Source organism: Pan paniscus, chromosome 2, assembly GCF_029289425.2.
Source record: "Pan paniscus chromosome 2, NHGRI_mPanPan1-v2.0_pri, whole genome shotgun sequence".
In the NCBI taxonomy this organism is placed as follows: domain Eukaryota; kingdom Metazoa; phylum Chordata; class Mammalia; order Primates; family Hominidae; genus Pan; species Pan paniscus.
This window is the reverse complement of record NC_085926.1, coordinates 61,109,912-61,130,033: the sequence shown is the minus strand read 5'-3', so window position 1 is coordinate 61,130,033 and position 20,122 is coordinate 61,109,912. Positions and strand designations below refer to the sequence as shown.

The window sequence follows — 20,122 nt, the reverse complement described above, 5'->3', positions numbered from 1 at the left end:
TCCCTTGTTTAAACACAGGGTGTTCATTAGAGTGGATTCTGAGGTCTAGAGGCCACCTCTTGAAGTCACTGCCTCTCACCTTCTCTCATGACTCTACATTTAGATGATTGTAGATGGAGAAGGGCACTTCTCCGCTTGTGTGTTCTTGGACAGATTATTCCACGGAGAGATGTGTGGAATCACAATAGATGTGCGCTAGCTCAGAGGGTTGGGAACTTGCCCTGACACTTAGAATGCATGCTGGCCCTTCTGGTTCAAGATGATTCCCCTGCAAAATAGTTGATCTTTTTCCTTGCTGGCATATTTGTTCACAGACATCCGCAGAAGCTGTTCTGGAAAACTTTCTGACCCTGAAGCACCTCAAAAATTTTGATCGCGTTCTCCTTGCTGTGAGTCATCCCACACTGGAGCTCTGGAGGACTCTCTAGCAGGTCAGCTTTGGTTGGCTTCAGCCTCCCCATCTCAAGGAAGTCAGTGCAGTTTTCCTCCCTGTGTCTTATTTAATATATGTCTGTATCTTCTGGCTGTCTTGGAATAGGGGTCTAAGGGGCTATTCAGTTTGACACCAGAGGCACTGTCTGTGTATAGCCAGTCATAATGAATAACTGTAAACATGAGTAGATGCCTGCCCAAAGGGGATGTTGGCCGAGAGGTGTGTGAATCTGCTTGGAGGGGCAACAGCTGAAATGTCAGAGTAGTTTACTATCTCCTGGGTAGAGACACTGGGGGAATATTCTCTGTCTGAAAAATATTATAGGCATCAGGTCCCAGATTTCTCTTCCTGTGGCTGCACGTGCTCATCTTTCTGATTTAGAAACGAGGGAAGCTCTGTCAGTATTACAAGTACAGGAGATTCAGACTGAGAAAGAAGTAAAAAATGGAGGGCCCTTCAAAATGGAAATGAATTGTGGTCATCATCAACCCAGGATACATTTGAGAAGGAGCATTTATGAACAACAGTTGCCCATGATGCTTTGCCCATTAATGCCACTGAGACCTGCTAACCGGCTCCATTTTCTTTGTAAATGTGAAAAACCCTGATGCTGGCAAACAGGGAAGTCATGAGGACAGCAGAATGAAAGCATGTGGTGTGACATTGTGGACCATTATTCCATTGATATTTATCATGGCATTGTGATCTGGTCCAAAAATGTAGCTGGCTTTTTGGCTTTTGATATACTACAGTCACTTTTCTTGAAATCTCTCATTTAATCTTTAACACAATTCATGGGGCAGATATTGTTCTTCAATATTTAACAAGTAAGGGGACAGATGTTCAGAGAGGTTAGGTAAGTTGACCAAGATTGCACAGTTTGTAACAAGGACGCATTTTAAGAGAGAGAGTGCAACAAATCTTTTGATCAGGCAAGGGGAGAAGAACCTGTCATTTCTCTGAAAAGGCAGTAGGATGCTAATGGATTTGTGCTGTGTTCCCTGATAACTTTAGATGAGGTTGGGATAATTTGAGGATATACCTTAGGTAAGCAGGTGCTTCTTTCTGCAAAGCTGATCTGTTTTCATTCATTCATTCATTCATTCATTCACTTGTGGTTGATTCATTCAGAGTCACTTACTCGCTTTTTCTATAAATTGGGCACTTGTTTTGGTGAGAGCTAGGTGTTAAGAGCAATAGAAAGATGATGAGAGAATTGAGAATCTGATTGGAGAGAAGGATACCCAGAGAGAGCTAGAACATAACGGCACTCTGTGGCAAGTATGGCAAGAAGCAACAGAATTCAGGAGCATGTTCCAGGAGTCCTTGGAGTGACCTCTACGTACTGTGTCTCCCCACATTGGGAATCCCAGTTAGTATTCCAGAAATCTGTATCTCAGCACAGGGACTGGCATTTGTTTTGCACTGTCAGCCACAATGAAGAGACCTATTAACAGCATGTGATTTCTTTGTGATGGATAATTTGTGAGCTCAGATGCGGATGTCTAAAAGAGATGTTGCATAGAAGTAGGAGGGCCTTCAAATCAAACAGTACAGAGGACTTCCTCTATGACACATTCAGGGACAGCCCCAGATATAAATAATCATGAAGTGGGCTACTGTCTGCTCTTTTGTACCCTTACTTCTCATAGCTTGTGACATCCAACCCCACCCCCCACACCCCCTATCCTGAATACATGCTCCTTCAGGTTCTCAGGGCCCTGCCTACCTCTTTTGGTGGTCCCTCAACCTTTAATCTCATTAATAGGACAGGATGGAGGGGTGTTGAGAATTCTATCATTCATTTACTCTCTAGTATGAATTTAAACCAGTTTGTTACAGTATTCCATGTGGTACATGAGATGAGATGAATGAATACATTTTTGGTTAGTCACATGAAATCTTTTCAGTTTCCTTCTATTTATGGCAAGTGATACTGGCTATATACAATATGTATACCAGTGACGTTGGATATTTACAGTGGGGATATAAAATTGTCTTCTTCAAAAAGTTAATTTAGACTGGCAAGATTGAGTTGATTTAAAGAGAAATGTTGTATTAATATAGAACACTGGCTCATAGATATTATACAAATCATGAAAGGAGTATGTAAATAACTGAACTTTTGGAACAATTGTGTCATTTTATCTGGTTATGTAGGCATTTCATACTTTAACCGTGGAATACAATGTTTTGTATCCTAATAAAAGAATTTAATTGATCAAGGTGGGGAGAGCATCTCTGAAATCCTCTTCAGAGATGGCCACCTGCCCATCAAGACTGTGATTCACCCATGTTACCCATGACTCATACCACACCAAGCTTTCTCTTTCAGTTAATGGTTACACTTCAGAGAAAGTTATTTCCCCTTCAGAGTATCCAATTTCACATGACTATGGAGCATGTAGCCCCAGGATCCTTTCTCATTAAATGCTTATGTTGGCATGGACTGATTCTGGTTAGAGTATTTAAACCAGACTTGGTATGTCCAGTAGCCAGAAAGAATAGTAACAATCATCTAACCATACACTTATAGAACAGAAATGTAATAGAATAAATAGAATATTTATTTCATGTATGAAAAATAATACTAGAATCTATTCCTGAACCATTTTTTCTAAGGGATAGGAAAAATTGTCAAAACAAAGAGAGATTTTTCTCTGAGAATAGTAATTAGGCTAGGAAAGAGACATGTTACTGCAATTATAAGTGGGCCCTATGTGGCAAGATTCAGGAGCTTGCTAGCATTAGATGACTTGGACTACATGGTAGATTTTTTTGGTCTTTGGGTCTATCTTTAGGCAGAGCCAGGAGAGGGAACCCAGGGAATATAAGAGCAGCCTGTGATGCTGGAATTAAATGAAACTTGTTAGTATTCTGGACATGACAGGCCAGGTGACATCCTGGGCTCTCTTCAGCCCTGTGATTCTGGATGACTGTTTTTTTCCCCACCAGTTCCATAATATATTTGTTTGTGTGCTTCCTTCAAGTACCAGAAGGAACACCCATTCTTAAAGGTCTGTTGTATTGTCTTTTCCTAAATACAGTGGAGGGATATTACTACCCAAAGTTAATTTTTCATCCTTCTTGTAGATACAAATATTGATGTTTTCACAGTATATATTTGTATATTTATTTGCTATAGCCTCTTGATTGTTGATAATCAAGAGACAGGAAAAATATAATGTTACTATTATTGCCGTTATTGGTCATTACTTGGCTGGGATTTTATCCAGTTTGAGAGCTAAATTCTTCTTTCCGTTGACAAAGAGCAATTAATTGCCTTCAGATAATTTAGGCTTCTCATGTCCCCAGTATGTGATTTGTCAAGCTAAGAATATTACTTTAACTTCAGTATGTTTACTTTCCTTGTATTTGGTATGAGTGAGGGAAAATAATCCAAACATTTGAATTCCTTGTCTTTATTTTTTAGTTGAAAAAGCAACGGAGATAAATGTACTTGAAATGCATATACTTAATAAAAATATTAAATTGATAATTTAAAGGAACTCAGGCCTAAAATGATAACTATCATTAACTGTGCCCCACTCCACATAAAGATTGACTGGTAAAGCAAATCATTAAGCAGTTCCCATGCTCTTTCTATAATTTGGCTAGGTGCTGGGCATATACATATATATCTGTTAACATCAATGATAAGGTCCCTCCCCCATAGTTCTTGTCTAGCTTTAAATAAAAGCAGGGCAATTAAATCAATTAATACTTTGCTTGGTACTTTTTTGTGACTGAATCAACTTATTTTTTGAGGTAGCATCAGTTTTGTTCAGACAGCTGCACAAACATAACCTCGGTATTTAGTCTTGGAAGACATGCAAAATACATTTCAAGTCTATGCTTCCTAAACACAAAACTGGAGAAGAGAGACTGAGTTGGAACCCCCATGGTCTTCACATTTCTCATTCATGGAAACTGAAAACAAAACTAGGTCTAACCTACTATTATTTAATTTATCGTTGAGAGGGAAGAAAGGAAAATCTACTTAGCATATTATCTTCTGACTTCCTATAAAGTGAAATAAACCTAATCAGTACTGGTGTTTCTAGAAACGTATCAAGTGTTTACATTTTAAACGCAATTGTTAATGAGCTGTTATTATGAAAGTTCACCACATTGCTCTAAATCACTTGCTGAGCCAGACATCAGAGGCTTACATCCCAGCAAACATTTTCTGGAATTTGCAGGGCACAATTATGATTGACTACAGATCTCCTCACACTTTCATTACAAGAATTAATATAGTGAATCGCTATATAAATTGATGCCGTGAGGGAAAGGCAGGCTAAGAGGTTTTAACAAGACTGTCAGTAGCTCAATAGTTTGTAAAGTCAAACTTCTCAGTGTTTTCAGAGTGCCCACCCTCTTTCTCAGTGTATCTTTTCTTCTTGGTCTAGTTAGCAAACTGAAAGGGAGAGAATGGTTGTTTTATGTCAATTTTCTATAGAAGCATAACATGCTATAGGATTTGTATACTTGTAAATCCAAGTTGTACATCTTGATGAATTTTCCCAAAGTCATCATGCCTAAGGAACCAGCATCTAGAATAAGAGGTAGAACATGACACTCTCATGCCATCTTCCACTCACTACCATGCTTGCTTCCGCTGAGGCTGTCACTATCTTGACTCATCTGCGATTGGTTTTACCATGTTTTTGAATTTGTGTGTGTTTTGGGGTGGTTTTTTTTTTTTTTTTGAGATAAGGTCTTGCTCTGTCACCCAGACTGGAGTGCAGTGGCACAATTATAGCTCACAGCAGCCTTGACTTTCTGGGCTCAGGTGATCCTCCCGTCTTAGCCTCCCAAGTAGCTAGGGCCACAGGTATGCACCACCATACCTGGATAATTTCATTTTTTATAAGAGACAGAGTCTCATTATGTTGCCCAGGCTGGTCTTGAACCCCTGCCTCAAGCAATCCTCTCACCTTAGCCACCAAAGTGTTGGGATTACAGATGTGAGTCACTGTGCCTGGACTAATTTTATATAATAAATAGAATCATACGGTATGGGCTTCTTTGTGTGTGGCATATTTTGCTCAACATTGTTTGTGAAATTCGGAATGATCTTTTTGTGTTTAAGAAATAATGTAGGCTTGGCTGGGCATGGTGGCTCATGCCTGTAATCCCAGCACTTCGGGAGGCCGAGGTGGGCAGATAACGAGGTTAGGGGATCAAGACCATTCTGGCCAACATGGTGAAACCCCGTCTCTACTAAAAATACAAAAATTAGCCAGGCATGGTGGCACACGTCTGTAGTCCCAGCTACTTGGGAGGCTGAGACAGGAGAATTGCTTGAACAAGGAGGCAGAGGCTGCAGTGAGCCAAGATCGCACTGCTGCATTCCATCCTGGGCAACAGAGTGGGACTCTGTCTCAAAAAAAAAAAAAAAAAGAAAAAGAAAAAGAAATAATGTAGGCTTGTGGATGTCAAACAAAATCACATGGTGGACAAATACTTTGGAAACTTTATAGTGCCTTGCAAATCTAGCCATGGCATGGCTGACTGAGTAATCTGGGGTGTTTTCATGTTGGGGAAAAAATTGGTGTCACTGAATTATTACTGACTGTCAGTCACACCATTTGTTTATGCAAATTTGACAGTGATTTACACCAGATAACTCATTTATATCCTAATAGATAAAATGGTAAGATTTTCAGATACTAGGGTTCCAAAGGTCATCTTAGAAATGTACTCCCTGTGGTTTATTCTTGTACAGGTTAGTGGACAATTTCTTATAATTGACTAATTAAATGGAGGCTAGAGTATATTTGAACCTAAGGCTATATCTTAATGTTTCTACCTTTTTCTATTTAATTGCATTAACTGTGTGAATAACCTATAATTACAACGTTTTTTTCTTCAGTGTCACACTATACATAAAATTTGGCTTACAGGCCAGACTACATACTAGATTACTATCTTCTGGAAGGCCACATACGTAATGGTTTTCTTGAAAATAACACCTCTTATCCCCAGTGCCCACCACCTCACCCCGTCAAATCCAAACCAACCATCTTCTCAGCGACGCAATGCAGAGGTTAAGAACATGAGATGGCCTCTGTTGGGTGTGCAAGTGGATTCTTTAGCCTTGATAAGCCTCCCTTCCACCTCTGAAAATGAGGGTGAGAGTAGCACCTCTCATCAAGGTTGTTGGGAGTCCAGTAATGGTTTCATTCAACAGAATGAAACCCAGTGCCTGGCACAATCTAAACACTCAGTAACTGCCGGTTACTATTGTTATTATAATTCCCTTTTATAATTACCCCTCTTAACACATAGGGATTTCATGATTAACGTTAAGCAGGTGGTCCTAAGAAGAATTCTTTCTTAAACTTTAAATCAAAACAAAACTTCCTTTGCCATCCTTCAAGTGGCACAGACTCATTTAAACACCATCCAGACCAATGGGATGCATCACTGATAGATTTTTAATTTTTATTTTTACAGAAGAAAAAAAACCCCAGAAAGTGGTGGTATTTTAATGCTGGAGCAAACCTGGTATCATTTTTTAATGTCTATCTGATGACAATCTGGTTATTAGGTTGTCAGAATTTTTTGACAAAATGTAGTGTTGGACTACCTAATTACATTGCTTCAGAGTCCAGTGGGGCTGCTGATCTGTTTTCTAATAATTTTTGGCCGGGGTTGTTTTGTTAAAGGCAAACGTATCAGTCATGTGAGATAGGTTTGCTTTTTATGTTTACTAGTCTAAACATGAAAAATCCATTTAGGCCTGCTATTGTGGAGAGCAGTAATAATACACCATTCTTCTCAGAACCCAGATGTCCCATTCATCTGAAAGTTTTAAGTCACTGGAGAGAAATGTCAGAGAGCCAAAAGTTCTGCAGGTTCTATTTTATTTTATATTTTGGTATTGGAAAATACATAATGAAATCAGCATTCTTAAAAATATACATTTAAAGTAACTTTTTACTACCCTCTCCCCAACCTTTATTTTTTATTTTTAAAGATCAGGAGTTTTTTTATAGATTGAAAACTTGCGCGGTGGAGAGTATAAACTAAGAAGTATTTTTACATGTCTTCCCTTGTATCAGGCAGACTCAGGTTTAGTGGAGTTGGAAGCTCATACAATTTGGGAGGTCCTCTTTAAGAAAAAGAGGAAAAGATTATGAATACAAAATTAGATGCAAAGGTGAGTATTTATTTCAAAATGATTCAGTTAAATGATTTGGTTCTCTTTCTTTTTCTTTTTCTTTTTTTTTTTTTTTGAGACGGAGTCTTGCTCTGTCGCCCAGGCTGAAGTGCAGGGGCGCAACTCGGCTCACTGCAAGCTCCGCCTCCCAGGTTCACACCATTCTCCTGCCTCAGCCTCCCAATTAGCTGGGACTACAGGCGCCCGCCACCATGCCTGGCTAATTTATTTTGTATTTTTAGTAGAGACGGGGTTTCACCGTGTTAGCCAGGATGGTCTCGATCTCCTGACCTCGTGATCCGCCCGCCTCGGCCTCCCAAAGTTCTGGGGTTACAGGCGTGAGCCACTGCGCCCGGCCGGTTCCCTTTCTTTCAAGATCTCTTTGCCACAAATGCTTACAGAGAAATGCCTCTTCATGTTTCCTCCCAGCTAGAACACGGACTCCCAAGCACTCTTGGCACTCCGAGGGCCCATGCAACAGGGACCCTGAAGTTTAAACTTCATCAGCATCATGTCAGTTCTTCTCTGTCTCTTTGAATATGCTGCTGAATCAGTGAGAATATAACTGGTTAGATGGCATCTGGAAAGCTGGAGGAGACGTTTAGTTGGAATTAGCTGTGAAATTGAGTTTCAGGTTAACCTCGAGGTGGATATTGCAAATTCTTAAGTGAATTGGGAGAATAAAAAAAGCTTTATAAAGTATAAAGCTTTAAAAATGGTTATCAAAAAGTAGAATAATTCCAGGATACATAACTTCTCTGCATAAGTTGTTGCAGTGAAAGATTCATTAGAAAAATGTAACAATAAAAAGAAGAGGTATTGATGTTTTCCAGAAAGCTGTATTTCTTGAGGTGTTTAATTTTTTGTATGTCTCACACAGCAAGTTTCCTGGTGGCAGAACAACATCTAGCCTTGACATGTGGTGTAAATCTTTATGCTCTCTTCGGAATAAAATGATTGCAGCACTTTTCTACTATCAGTGGGGCATGAATTGCTGATATGTTATTTGATGGATCCAAGCATATCAGTTGTCTTTGTCACCAAGAGCCTCGATGGCTCAAACTCTGGAGATAGTTATTCGAGGAAGAGTTTCAGTACTTGGCCATGGGATGTCCCACAGCCCAGAGAAACCTGAAACTCACGTCAGCCCTTCGATTCTGTATGTTCATCACTTATCTATTTACTTATTGCCACTTTGTTGAATGCTCTGAGATACTAATGTTTGTCAATTATGATTTGCTTATGCAAAGATGAGAAAAGATCTTGGCTACTGCTTTATCTGTCTACTTCCAAGGCATGTCAAAAGCCCACTAGTTTTGGAACTTAGATTAGTTATCCATTGTCTTAAGCTGTTTGTGCTGCTGTAGCAAAATATCACAGACTTGGTCATTTGTAAACCACAGAAATTTGTCACAGTTCTGGAGGCTGAGAAGTCCAAGATCAATGCACCAGTAGGACTGGTGTCTGTTGAGGGCTGCTCTCTAATTCCAAGATGGTGCTTTGTTGCTGCATCCTCTGGAGGGAAGTACACCATGTCCTCACATGGCAGGAGGGACACATGGGCAAGAGAGTACTCCTTTTGACCTCAAGCCCTTTTATAAGGGTGCTAATCCCAGTCATGAGAGCCTCGCCCTCATGACTTAATCGCTACCCAAGGGCCACATCTCCCAATACTGTTGCACTGGGGCTTAAGTTTCAACAATTTAATTAATTATTAATTAATTAAATTTAAGTTTGGAAGGGACACCATCATTCAAACCATAGCACCTATGTTGTAAGGTCAAGCTGAGTTGATAGTATATGTCATGTGTTCACTATTTAATGAAGACTTTCCTAGAGCTCAGTCTGGTGACTTTGATGGGGGAGGTGGTCAAGCTGGCATCTGGGTGGAAGATGGATGTTGAAAGTGGCAGAAATGGACAAAGGGATTTTAGGAGAGTTTGTGGTGGCTCGGGAGTATATTTTACCCATCTGGTATTTCTTCAGGAGAGAATACAGGTTTAAATTACTTGAACTACTGTTAATTATTTTTGGTTGCTTATTTTTGTTGTTTTTTTGTTATTGTTTTTTAAATGTGTGCTTTGTGTGACAGACTGTGAGGTATTTATATGCATTTCTGCTTTTTTTTTCCCTTCTGCCACAATAAGAGCAGTAAACCTTACCTTTGTCACGTTCTTTATTCTTTTCTTAACCTTTCGTGAGGGTTTCATAGAAGTCCTGTTAGGATCCAGGTCTTCTCTTCATTTAATAGATGAGGAAATGCAAACATAGGAAGATGTGCTTTGTGGTTTCCTCGAGATCATTGCATGCCATTCACCATGACTGGAACCCAGCTGACTGACTCCCATCTCTAAAGTTCTAGAAAGGCTGATGAATAGGACAGTTTGGATAATGGTACCCTCACAAGTATCCCATTGCAAGTATGTGTTGCATAGAATTGCATGATGACGTCTTAATTGCCCATTTAATTTATGTAGCTACAACATTTCCAAGGCATTTGAAATATCAGAATAGCCTGAGAAATGTGTACAAATAATCTGCTGAAATTAATAAGTGGAAAAGAGTTAAAGATATACTACTGTCTTAACAACAATTGAAGACACAGATTGGCCTGGCTATAGCATGTGAAAAATACCTTTCTTACAGAAAATACATGCTGAATCAAGCATTTTCATTTGGAAGTTAATCAACAGTTGGGCTATAAAGATGGAATCATGAGTTCCCCCCGCCCAGAGTAAACTCTGAATAGATCAAATTTGCCAACGCAGATGAACCATACAGATTTTGAAATCCTTTCCTGATGCTTTATATTTAATGACATGCCTATTTATTTAGAAATTTAAAATGATTATGCTAACTCACATAAATTATATCTGTAATTAAATGTCTCTTTCCTCAGCATTGCAGTGTAATTGTTTTATCATGGTGGTTCTTGGTTTTGAGACTCTGTAAGAATCGTCAGTTGTTGCATTTACTTTAGACCATAAGCAATGGATGCAGATTTTATATGTAGTGCAAGATCTTGAGTTTCCTAATCAGTTTTTATGTTACTTAAGCAGAATAGAAAGCATAGCCATATGTAAAAACTGAGTCCATGTACTATAGGGGGAAGATGTATGTTGGTACCTTTCTAACACCTGCAGTTTCCATTATCCCTCTTCTGCACCCAGCCTTTAGTGGTGGGATCCTCCCACACTCCCCTTAATATGAGTATCATGGGGTCCTTACATAAGTTCCCAATTACTGCAGGTCAAGATTCAATCAAAAGAGTTCTTTTTTCAATTGCAGTTCACTTAAATAAAGTAATCTCACATTCAAAGTCCAGAGTACTGCAGAGGGCATAGAGTGATAACAAACAGGATGACAAGTTAGAAGGGACATGCTGGCTGGGATGACTCAGTAGGTACTGGGCTTTAAGCAAAGAGTAGTGAAGATTGGATATTCAGACTGCTGTTAAGATGTGTGTATAAAGCACTTCTCCTTAATCTGGCTGGGTGCCCAAACCTCCTGCTAAAAGAGTCACTTTTAAGTGTTAAATTTATCCCTCAATTTTCTTTTTTATAACCTAACAGTCTCTTTAGATTCTCACAAAGTAGAGTGGTAGGAAATTTGTATTTTTTTCTATGAAACTTTCTTCCACTGAAAGCTTGTTGGAAAATGAGAAATATGTTTTGCAAATAACCCCCAGAGTTTTGATGGACTGTATATGTATATTCTGTGAAATACAGTGAAATGCTATCCTTCAGAGATACCTTACAGTTCATACCACCAAAGACATCGAAAGCATTCTAACAATAATAAATACCACAGGTCTTTAGAAACAACACACACACATACAATGAGGTTATTTTTAGTTCTTAGGCAAGCACAGTGACTGTCAAATAAATTATCCAGCACATTTTGGAGTGATAGATTAGTAAATTGTCGAATCTCCAAAATATAGCTGTTTGAGTTTTTTAAAAAGAGATTTTTTTTTTCTTTTCAGCAGCTCCAATGAGAAAATAACAAAAAGAGAAATGTTCATGGTTCCACACACGAAAGATGACAGGATGGATTATGAACTTCTAGGTTACATCTAGCTGCACATGTATTTTATTTGGTCTGTAAACTGTTTTTAAAAAATTAAAATATTAACATTTTTAAATCAAGGTATTTAAAATAAATTTAGCAGCTTCTGACATCCCTGGGAAGACATGGCAACATCTGGCCCTGTCTCCTCCATGGTAGTATTTCCTTGGAGCAGAATAGTTGCTGCCCTGTTTCATTGCAGGTGGAGGGGTAAAGGCTCACTTTGTTTTGGCTAGGCCTGCTTTACTCGTTTAGGATACCTGCCTGCCCCTGCTGGCCGTTCTGACCCCTGACTAAGGAAAACCACAATAACCTTCTGCAAATGTGTTCACAGCTGAGACAGGAAGAGGCTTAGTTTTTGTTGCAGAGAGAACTGGCATCAGTGGGGGCTCTCAGGGGTTGTGTGGGGGCAGTGAGGAGCATTCTAGGCACGTGGATTTAAGCTCCAGTGTCAGTGAATTTTAGACACAACTTCTCAGATCTGTAACTCACAGAAAGTGTTTGGACATAGTCACATAACCATCTATGAGGGAAAATGAAGAAGGGATTCCTTTATTATCTTAGTAACTGTATTTTATCTACTTTTTAGGAATTCTTCAATGCTTAGATTAAAATATTGTTTTAATTGGATAATACTATCACATAATTCAAAAGATGTTAAAAGATGCACAGTGGGATGTCAGTCTCCTTCCATTTCTGTCCCTCGTGCCTCAGCTCCCCTCTGGGCAGTAACCATTGTGTGTCTTTCTTGTGTGTCATTCCAGAGATGTTCTATGCATATACACACTTATGTCCTTTTCCTTACATGAATAATAAGTCATTACATATGCTGTGCTGCCCTTGCATTTTTCCCCTTGCATATTTTAAGCTAAGTTTACATTAGAGATCACTGCATCTTGGTACATGAAAAATGACCTTGTTATTTTTGATGTCTTTATATATGCTCTTGCATAGTTGTATCATGGTTTATTTAACCATTACTGTATTGAGTACATATACTATATATATAATTGAGATTGTTTTCTGTCTTCCAGTGATAAAATTCTATGTATTCACAATTTTCTTCTTTCTGCACCCTCTCCTTTTTCCCCATGACTTTGATTTTGCTCACAAAACAAAATGATTGACATGAAACTTTAGGTCCACCCCTAGGCAAAAAATGCAGCAACTTTGGTCACAACAAAATTTCTTTTCCCCCCTCCATCTCTATCAGCAAAACCACTACGTTTAGTTTCATAAAAAAGAGATGAATAAGGGAATATGCTAAAAATTCTGGCAGTAGTTATGTTTTCACACACTTCTGGATCCATGGTTTTCAAACTTTCATGTACATAAGAATTTTCTGGGGATCTTGGTACAATGTAGATTCAGCAGGTGGGGCCCGAGGGTCTGCATTTATAACAAGTGCCAGGTGATGCCCAGATTGCTGGGTTGGGCCACCACACTTTGAGTAAAAAGACTTGTGGAAATTTGTTGCCATTTCATTTTAATGTAGTGAGTGGTGATGTTTAGATTTCACAAATACCCATAATCATCCTGTTTCACAGGCTGGGAGTAGTGAGATTGGTGGCCAATAGTGGTGTCTTTTGCTTACATGAAAGTTGAATAAATAGTGTATGTTTAGTTTCTGTTTCAGTGTATTTTATAAAATCCTTGATGTAGGTGTATGATGCACTTTAGTTGGTATATTTTCAAATTAATATTTTAGTCTATAAATTAAGATTATAGAGATAATGAAAGAGCATCTGCATAACAAAAGGAACTATCAGCAGACTAAACAGACAACCTACAGAATGGGAGAACATTTTTGCGAACTATGCATTTGACAGAAGTCTAATATCCAGCATCTATAAGGAACTTAACAAACTTACAAGAAAAAAATGAACCCCATAAAAAAGTGGGCAAAGGACTTGAATAGACATTTTTCAAAAGAAGACATACATGCGGCCAACAATCGTGTGCAAAAAAGCTCAACATCACTGATCATTAGAGAAATGCATATCAACACCGCAATGAGATACCATCTCACACCAGTCAGAATGGCTACTATTAATAAGCTAAAAAAGTAACAGACGCTAGTGAGGTTGTGGAGGAAAAAGAATGTTTATACACCTTTGGTGGGAGTGTAAATTAGTTCAACCATTATGGAAGATAGTGTAGTGATTCCTCAAAGACCTAAAGACAGAAATATCATTTGGTCCAGTAATCTGATAATCCCATTGGTATTTTTTGGGTATATAATACCAATGGGATTTTTTTGGGTATCTAATACCGGTGGGATTATGGAAAAATCTTGGCTATATACCTGAAGGAGTATAAATCATTGTATTATAAACACACATGCATGCGTATGTTCATTGCAACACTATTCACAATAGCAAAGACATGGAATCAACCTAAATGCCCATCAATGATAGACTGGGTAAAGAAAAGGTGGTACATATACACCATTAAATACTATGCAGCCAAAAAAAGAACAAGATCATGTCCTTTGCAGGAACACGGGTGGAGATGGAGGCCATTATCCTTAGCAAACTAACACAGAAACAGAAAACCAAATGCTGCATATTCTCATTTATAAGTGGGAGCAAAATGATGAGAACACATGGACACATAGAGGGGAACTACACACACTAGGGCCTATTGGAGGGTGGGAGAGAGGAGGGAGAGGATCAGGAAAAATAACTAATGGGTACTAGGCTTAACATGTGGGTAATGAAATAATCTGTACAACAAACCCTCATGACACGTTTACCTCTGTAACAAGCCTGCATATGTACCCCTGAACTTAAAGGTTAAAAAAAAGGTTACAGAGATAGAAATAACTTTAACTTCTCATTTTATTTGTTTTCTTTAAAGAGATTATTTACATATAGATTCATATGGGAATAAAATTTAATTGCAAAGTAAAACCAAGGTAGGTTGACCAGGTTGTGGTGACTTAATTATCTCTTTTCACTAGATTGTAAATTCCTTGAGGACAAGAATTATTGAATTGAATTGTCCTTTTATAAATTTGCTATTACCTATGACTAAGATTTTCTCCTTGCCCAAACTTTAATTATACTCCTCTGAGCCCTTTTCTCAACTAGCGACCTTGGCCCCAGACCTCATTCCTGTATTTGATCTTTCTAGCCTGGCTTTAGCAATAATCTTTTTAAGTGATAGCTGATCACCGTGATGTCTAATCAAGTTTCTCACCCCACCCTTGATGTCTAAGTCATTGGCCTGCCTTTAGCAAGAATCCTGTTAGGAATTAATTTAGCAAGAATTCCCTTACTCCTCTTAGTAGTTTTCTACCCACTGAACCCCTTATCTGCTCTAACACTGGCTATAAATCCCTGGCTATCTATCTTTGTTGTATTTGGAGTTGAACCTGATCTCTCCCGCCTGTTGCAATACTGCTATTGCAATAGTCCTTAATAAAGTCTTCCTTACCATTTTAACACGTCAGAATAATTTTTGTTTAACATTTGTTTCTTGCCCCTCTGCACAATTTTTGTCTTGTATCATTTTAAAAGCAATAAAAGGGAACAAAGAAGTTCACTTCTCATCACATTTCATTTTTCTATATGATTTAAACTAATTTAATATTACTTCCAACTAAATTCATATTAAAGGTGAATATCACTCAAAATTTAAAGTTTTTAAAGATAGATTTTGAAATAAATCTGAATTCTTACTAACCTTTTGGGTCGTTAAAATATAATTTTCAGTAAAAGGTAAAGTTATGACTCATATAGGTATAAAAATGAACACATGCTGAAGATTTTATTTTACTTATATGATTTGAGAGAACCAGGCAGATGTTATAACTGGCTCAAAGGAAAAGTCAAAATGGCACAAATTTATATGGACTAAAAGAGTGTTAAGATGAGTTGCAAATTGAGATAAAACTGTTTTTTCCACAGTAGGAAGTCAATTAAAATCACAACCTGTAAGACAATTTATATGTATCTATCAGTTATCTACAACTTACGAAGTGGTGCAAAATAGCTCAAAGACATTGTACAAGGCTAGAGTCAGACAGCTGGAAAGAGTGTGTTTATAGATGATGTGTAGGTTTTCGTTGAAATGTAATAATTTTTTTCCTTCAAGGTGGAGGCCATCTTTGACTTAGGTGTACGCCCCAAGTATTGACTTAGAATTTACCTTTGAAAAGTACAAAAAACCCACTAATTGGGGATGACCACACACAAGTAAATGGCAAAGACATAGAGATCAATGTATGTGTGCTACAAAACATGGGAAAAACTAGGGACATTTTATAACACATAGCTTCTGGCTTTCAACCTTGTAGCCTGAAGACTGAAAAGAAAAAGAAATACCTTTCCCTGTACTGGCAAATTTGAGCTTCATGGTGTGAGTTAACTATCCGCCCAGATCAGGCTGTTTGTAAGAATTCATTTTCATAATTGAGCATACGCACTTGAACCAGAAAATATTTAGAGAAGACAATACAATGGGAAATCAACAAAAACAGCTTGAAACCGTGCCTTGAACTAAATTCGCATTGTTCAGAAACCAAGTTGAGGCAGTGAATGCAGGAGTGGAGACATTGTGTGGCCTCCATTCTGAGAGTGCTGGTGGGAACGCAGCATTGCTCAAGTTAAGACGTGATAAATCCCTGTCACAAGGTTGACTTAGGTCTTCCTCACTGGGACACAGGGCCAGAAAAATGAAACCTTCAGGTAAAATTGAGAAAGTTGTGCCTCAGGCAACTGCTATTAGGTTAAATTCTTTCAGGTGCATTTTATAGCCATTCTTTGCATGCTTTTGTCACTCATTTTTGAAGTCACATTTCTGAGAGTGTTTGTTACTTTTATTTCTATGGATCCTTTTCTCTACCTCAGGGGTTAGCAAACTTTTTTTGTAAAGGGCCAGACGTAAGTATTTTAGGCCTTGGGACCCTACTGATTCTTTCACAACTGCTCAACACCATCTTGCAGTTTGAAAGCAGCCCTAGACAGTAGGTAAATGTGGCTGTGTACCAATGACATTTTATTTATTGGTATGGAAATCTGAGTTTTATAAAACTTTCATGTGTCATGAAACATAATTCTTTTGAATTTTTTCAGTGCTTTTAAAATGTAAAAATCATTCTTAATTTGTGGTGGTATCAAGAGGCTGCTGTCCAAATCTGGCCCCGTGGGCTGTGGTGTGCCAACTCTTGCTTTATAGAATGGATGGGATACAGTTGCTGGATATAGATCAGATTTTTATGTTGTGGTTTTGTCACTTACCAGCTGAGAGATCTTGGACAAATAAGCTCACCTCACTGAAATTGGGTTTCCTTTGTTGTAAAATGTGGATGATCCCTAAATACAGAGTTGTTTTATGGACTAAATAAATTATGCCAAAACTCTGTGCTTGGGCCTCCAAAAACATTGAATAACTGTTTTCTTTCTCCCTGTTCCTTTCCACCTCTTGGTACCTTCTTTTCTTTTCTTTTTTCTTTTCTTTTCGTTTCCTTTCCTGTCCTGTCCTTTCTTTTCCTTTTCTTTTATTCTCTTTTCTCTTTTCTTTTATTTCTTTTTTTTTTTTTTTTTTTGAGACACAGTTTCACTCTGCTGCCCAGGCTGGAGTGCAGTGGTGCAGTCTCAGCTCACTGCAACCTCTGCCTCCCAGGTTCAAGTGATTCTCCTGCCTCAGCCTTCCAAGTATCTGGGACTACAGGCACATGCCCAACTAATTTTTGTATTTTTAGTAGAGATGGAGTTTTGCCATGTTGGCCAGGCTGGTCTCGAACTCCTGATCTCAATTGATCTGCCCGCCTCAGCCTACCTAAGTGTTGGGATTACAGGCATGAGCCACAGCACCCAGCCCCATATTTCTTTTAACGTCTGTATATGCAAGTTTTTGGCAGTAGCTGTTTCATTTTGTTATTAATTGAATTTTTATAAATGGCATCCAACTTTTATATTTATATTAAATATAGTATATATTTAATAGGGATATAAATATAAAATGTATTTGTATTAGGAAAGTGCTCAAGAAAAATCCTGTATCGAATTCTCATGTTAAAGTAGATAATCCGTTTCTAAATCACCCATTCTGTCAACTCATATTTCCACTTACCGGATTTTCACATTAGATTTTCTGTGTCAAGATATGCTTGTTTGTGTTTTTATCTGAAGAGTGAGAAGTGGACCTTGGACCACCCTGTCTGGAGTCATTCCCTGGGCTTCTCCAGCCCCTGAAGAATATGTGAGTGACTACTTCATCATTTACCTGTTGAGGCTTTGCAATGGCACTTACTCTAACCTGTGGCTATTTTCTTTTATTTGTTGATTTTTTTATTGCCAGACTCCCTCACACTTCCAGGATGGAAAGCACCACACCTGTCTTACTTAAGACACCACACCTGTGTGCCCAGTGCCTCACATAGTGCCTAGCAATGAGTAGGTGCTTTATGAACACTCAGTGCTAGAATGAATGGACAACATTTATGAAAGTGACTGTATTTTGGAAGCAGGAAAGACGGTCTGCAGTTTTCTGTGTTACAAGTGGATATTTGGAAAGTTGGTTTTTAGAAAGATTGGTGTTGAACAGATTTGAGTTAATCTTGAACTGTGTGTATTAAAAATCAAACAAACATACAGCAGAAGGGACCAATTATTGCTAATAAGGAAGGTGTTAAAAAATACAGCCTGCTTCTGTAAATGTGAGGTTTGTAAGTAGAGACAATAAGAAGAACCACATTCCAGGATCCAAGAAGAACTCTAAAGAATGTCAGTTCTATTTTACTCTACAGTGTGTCTGGTGAGTGTTTGTTTCCTTGGCAAGGTGGTATAATGAAAACAGAAGTATAGACAAGGAGGAGTAGAGAAGAAAGCACTAGGTTTGGAATCAAAATACCTGGATTCAAGTCTGGCTCTTCAGATGACTGTGAGGACTGGCAATGTGACTTTGGGCAAGTCCACTAACTTCTCTGAATTAAATAACTACTCTCAGGTTGTTTGTGAAGATCAGATAGCATGTGTGCTAAGTGCTTGTGTAACCTCTTAAATTCTGTACCTATCTGAGTTAGTATATTTTAGTATAAATGACTGACAAAAAACGGTGGCATCAGCTAGAAGACAGTAATGGTGCACAAATTTGGATTCCTCCTGCCCAATTCCTAAGAGCCCTATGCACGCTTTGCTGATGTATGAGGCAAAAGGACAACAGTTTCTTCCAACCCTGGGTTCCAGGCCTTAAGAATCTAGACAAGGTGATGGTAATGGTGATGATGGTGCTGCTGCTGCTGCTACTGACATGAATGATAAATTCAATAGCAGCTATTATTTCATTAGTATCCATTCTTTGTCAACCAATTTTCTCTCTCTTCTTCTTTCTTTCTCTCTCTTTTTTTTTTTTCCCAGAGTCTCACTCTTGTCACCCAGGCTGGAGTGCAATGGCTCGATCTCGGCTCACTGCAACCTCTGCCTCCTGGGTTCAAGAGATTCTCCTGCCTCAGTCTCCCGGGTAGCTGGTATTACAGGCATGCGCCACCAGACCTGGCTAATTTTTGTATTTTTAGTAGAGACAGAGATTCACCATGTTGGCCAGGCTGGTCTTGAACTGCTGACCTTGGGTGATCTGTCCGCCTCAGCCTCCCAAAGTGCTGGGATTACAGGTATGAGCCACTGTGCCCAGCCTGTCAGTCAATTTTCTAGGCAATTTATAGACATTACTCAAAATTTTTTGAACAGGGAAAAAACAAGTAACTCTATTAAAAGATGGGCAAAAGACATGAACAGACACTTCTCAAAAGAAGACATAAAGTGGCCAACAAACATATGAGAAAATGCTCATCATCACTAATCATCAGAGAAATGCAAACCAAAACCACAGTGAGATACCATCTCACACTGTCAGAATGGCTATTATTAAAAAGTCTAAAAACAACACATGTTGGTGAGGCTGTGGGGAAAAAGGATGCTTATACACTGTTGTTGAGAATGTAAATTAGGTCAGCCACTGTGGAAAGCAGTTTGGAGATTTCTCAAAGAACTTAAAACAGGACGACTATTCAACCTAGCAATCATATTACTGAGGATATATCCAAAAGAAAACAAATCATTTTATCAAAAAGACACATGCATGTATATATTCATGCAGCACTATTCACAATAGCAAAGACATGGAATCAACCTAGGTGCCTATGAATGGTGGATTGGATATAGAAAATGTGGTACATATATACCATGGAATACTATACAGTCATAAAAAAAAGAACAAAAGCATGTCCTTTGTGGCAACATGGATGCAACTGGAGGCTATTATCCTAAGTGCATTAATGCGGGAACAGAAAACCAAATGTTCTTGCTTCTAAGTGGGAGCTAAATGTTGGGTACTCATAGGCATAAAGATGGCAACAATTGATACTGGGGACTACTAGAGGAGTGAGGGAGGGAGGGAAGCAAGGGTTGAAAAGCTAACTGTTGAGTACTATTCTCAGTACCTGGATG

At 38.5% G+C, this 20,122-nt stretch overlaps 1 protein-coding gene across 9 annotated transcripts in view; it reads left to right on the top strand.

Moving 5' to 3' along the window:
• Positions 1-20,122, top strand: part of FHIT (fragile histidine triad diadenosine triphosphatase) — a 1,503,390-nt gene that overhangs the window by 68,973 nt on the left and 1,414,295 nt on the right. For 5 of the 9 annotated variants that reach the window (XM_034956787.2, XM_063602793.1, XM_063602791.1 and 2 more), the window contains exon 3: positions 315-431. The exons of the other annotated variants lie outside the window; for them this stretch is intronic. The gene's annotated coding sequence lies outside the window, so the exon portion shown is untranslated. The remainder of the gene's footprint in view (positions 1-314; positions 432-20,122) is intronic. 9 annotated transcript variants of the gene reach the window in all.